The sequence below is a fragment of the Neofelis nebulosa genome, chromosome 15, assembly GCF_028018385.1.
Source record: "Neofelis nebulosa isolate mNeoNeb1 chromosome 15, mNeoNeb1.pri, whole genome shotgun sequence".
NCBI classification, from domain to species: Eukaryota; Metazoa; Chordata; class Mammalia; order Carnivora; family Felidae; genus Neofelis; species Neofelis nebulosa.
Window position 1 is genome coordinate 35227112 of NC_080796.1, and position 4088 is coordinate 35231199.

The 4088-nt window shown below is 39.3% G+C and overlaps 1 pseudogene; it reads left to right on the forward strand.

The window, feature by feature from the left end:
* Positions 1–346: 346 nt before the first annotated feature.
* LOC131495544 (cytochrome c oxidase subunit 1-like) lies at positions 347–2871 on the forward strand (annotated as a pseudogene).
* The last annotated feature ends 1217 nt before the right edge of the window (positions 2872–4088 follow it).

The following is a 4088-nucleotide window of genomic DNA, read 5'->3' on the forward strand; positions in this document are numbered from 1 at the left end:
TGCTTCTTCATACACACTTGCTAAAAATAGGCATGAAATCAGCCTCTCAAACATTTCTCTAATGGTTCTATTTATGCATGCCCATATATCAGCATTACCTGGTTCCAGATGTTATTAGAAATATTGTGGCATTACATTGTTCTGGATATTATTGTAAATATCAGTTTGCAGTTCATCTGACTAGATTTACTCATATGCTTCGGGAATGACAATTATTTCAATCTAACTTGGTTTACCGGGATTCGGATGATCTCACATATTGTCACCTACTACTCAGGTAAGAAAGAGCCCTTTGGCTATATAGGAATAGTTTAAGCAATAATATCTATTGGCTTCTTAGGTTTCATTGTATGAGCTCACCACATGTTCACTGTAGGAATGGACGTTGACAGACGAGCATACTTCACATCAGCCACTATAATTATTGCTATTCCTACTGGAGTAAAAAGTATTCAGCTGACCCGCTACCCTTCACGGAGGAAATATTAAATGGTCTCCTGCTATATTATGAGCCCTGGGCTTCATTTTCCTATTTGCTGTAGGGGGCCTAACGGGCATTGTACTAGCAGCTCCTCATTAGATATTGTTCTTCATGATACATATTATGTAGTAGCCCACTTCCACTATGTATTGTCAATAGGAGCAGTATTCGCTATTATAGGAGGTGTTGTTCACTGATTCCCCCTGTTTTCAGGGTATACCCTTGGCAAAACCTGGGCAAAAATCCACCTCACGATTTTGTTCATAGGTGTCAACATAACATTTTTCCCTCAACATTTCCTAGGACTGTCTGGAATACCTCGATGTTATTCCAATTACCCAGATGCATACACAACTTGAAATGCAATGTCCTCAATAGGTTCTTTTTCAGCTCATTAACAGCAGTAATGTTAATAATCTTCATAGTCTGAGAAGCCTTCGCATCTAAACGAGAAGTAGCAATAGTAGAATTAACTACAACTAATCTCGAATGATTGCATGGATGTCCTCCTCCATATCACACATTTGAGGAGCCACCTTATGTGCCCTTAAAAGAAGAAAGGAAGGAATCGAACCCTTTTAAGCTGGTTCCAAGCCAATACCATAGCCACTATGTCTTTCTCAATAAAGAGGTATTAGTAAAAAAATTACATAACTTGGTCAAAGTTAAATTATAGGTTTAAATCCTTTGTATCCCTATGGCATATCAACTAGGTTTTCAAGATGCTACATCCCCTATTATAGAAGAACTTCCTCACTTTCACGACCATACATTAATAATTGCATTCCTAATCAGCTCCTTAGTTCTCTATTTCACTAATACTGACAACTAGGCTTACACATATAAGCACAATAGATGCTCAAGAAGTAGAAACTATCTGAACTATTCTGCCAGCCATCATTTTAATTCTTATTGCCCTACCTTCTCTACAAATCCTATATATGATAGATGAGATGAACAACCCTTCCCTAACTGTGAAAACTATAGGACATCAGTGATACTGAAACTATGAATATACTGATTATGAAGACTTAAACTTTGACTCCTTACATAATTCCCATTCAAGAATTAAAACCCGTAGAACTCCGACTACTACAAGTCGATAATTGAGTAGCACCGCCAATAGAAATGACTGTCCGCATACTAATCTCATCGGAAGATGTCCTGAATTCATGGGCTGTTCCATCCCTAGGCCTAAAAACTGATGCCATCCCAGGCAGACTAAACCAAACAACCCTAATGGGCACACGGCCTGGGTTATATTATGGCCAATGCTCAGAACTCTGCGGCTCAAACCACAGTTTTATACCTATTGTCCTTGAATTGGTTCCACTACCATATTTCGAAAAATGATCAGCATCTATACGGTAAAATCATTAAGAAGCTAAATAAGCATTAACCTTTTAAGTTAAAGATGGGGAGTCTAAGCCTCCTCTTCATGACATGCCACAACTAGATACATCAACCTGGTTTATCACTATTATATCAATAATTATCACACTGCTCATTATATTTCAACCAAAAAATTTCAAAACATTCATATCCATGAAATCCAGAACCTAAATCTGCAATAACGCTAAAACAACCTAATCCCTGAGAAGAAAAACGAATGAAAATCTATTTGCCTCTCTCAGTACCCCAACAATAATAGGGTTACCTATTGTTATTCTAAGTGTAATATTCCCAAGTATCCTGTTTCCCTCACCCAATCCACTAGTTAACAACCCTCTGATTTCACTGCAATAATGACTGGTTCAACTGGTTTACCCAGCCAAGTGTTGGCATTTTTGGCTTTCCTTCTTAATCCTGGGAAATAAATTTCCTTCATAAGCCCTGAAAATAAGTTTAACTGTTAGTTGTTACAACAGCTTAAAAGTATTTTATTAATTTTTAACTGTTATTTACATTTTTTAAAATGTTTCTTTATTTTTGAGAGAGACAGAGACAGAATGCAAGTGGGTTAGGGGCAGAGAGAGAGACACACACACACACACAGAATCCGAAGCAGACTCCAGGCTCTGAGCTGTCAGCACAGAGCCCGACGCGGGGTTCGAACTCTCACGAGCTGTGAGATCATGACCTGAACCGAAGTCAGACGCTCAACCGAGTGAGCCACCCAGGCGCCCCTAACCATTATTTGGATAGTAATATAACATTATTATGAAGGATGACATTTTAATGTAAGAAATTATAATGTAATATTTAGCAATGGATGATTTACTTTTGAATATAGAATATTCAAAAAATATTAATTTAAGATTATTTATTGAGCCCCTTTTATGTTTCAGACACTTCTTAGTGCTGCATACACAGCAGTGAATAAAGAAGACAAGATCCCTGGCTTTATGGATTACCTCCTTAGAAGCTGGAGGACAACAATAAGCAAGTAGAAGAAATGACAAACAATTAATATGGATAACAGATTGTAATGCATGCACAGAAGGAAACAAACAGGAGACATGAGAAGTAACATGGGTGATGGAACAGGGGAACCATCTTCAGCAGAGAAGTCAAGGAAGGCTTCCCAGAGGAGACAGCTGAACTTACACCTGAAGATGAGAAAGAGCCTGTTGTTTAAAGAGCATGGGTAAAGGCTTTCCAAGTACGGAACATGCCAAATTCCTAAGGCAGGAAAGAACATGGCTGTTTGATCAATAGAAAGTCATCCATGAAGCACAGAGGGGCAGGATGAGAGTGAGGGGTGGGCAGGAGGCAGATCACATGGACATGTGGGCCACAGTAGGCATTTGGATGTAATTCCAAGACCAATGGGAAGCCACTGACGGTGGACTCAGCAGGAGCGGGATAGAGTCTGGTTCAGCATGCCTGCTGGTGAGCGGAGCTCCCTTTGTGCCAAACACTGTACTAGGACCGCTCCTTCTTACCCCAGTAGGTGGTCTCATCACTACTGAGATAAGAGAAAACATAGCCACAAAAAATTATTCAGCCTCACTTAGCTGGTGGGTTTGAAACTCATACATTTGACTCCCAAGACCAACTGCTCAACCGCCAGGCCTGGCTCTAGATAATTACGTAAATGGCCCCTGATTAGTGACATTTTATATTGCCAATGTTTTCAGCATTCGATTTTCCCATTTCTTGCCAGATTGGGATCCAAACTAAATTTAATAACCTCTTGAGGGCTAACGGCAGTATTAGTTTAAAACTAAGATTGTGTCGGAGTAAATGCTCTTAGTCAAGAGATAAGTGAAATATATATTTTAAAAAATGTGTAGTTGGTGCTGACCAGGACCTCTGTCTTTTCATAGACGACCACTCAAGGTGCTAGTGGGATAAAACCAACAAGAAGCACTTAAGGGAACATTACACGGAAACTCACTAGAGGTTGGTAAAACCTTATACACCACAAGAATAGACAGATTATTGCTCTGAAAATGGACATAGATTGGATTCGACGTGGATGATTTAAGTACAGTCCAATTGGACACAGATGTCTAAACATCTCAGGATTTTCCTAGTCTCAGAGTTTAGTCTGTCATGTCAGGCTCCTCTGTTACCCTGCATACATGGAACACGCTAGGACAGACATGTAATATGTTTCAGGTCTCAGGCTTTCCTTGACTTTGCCACTATATTCTTTTTCTTA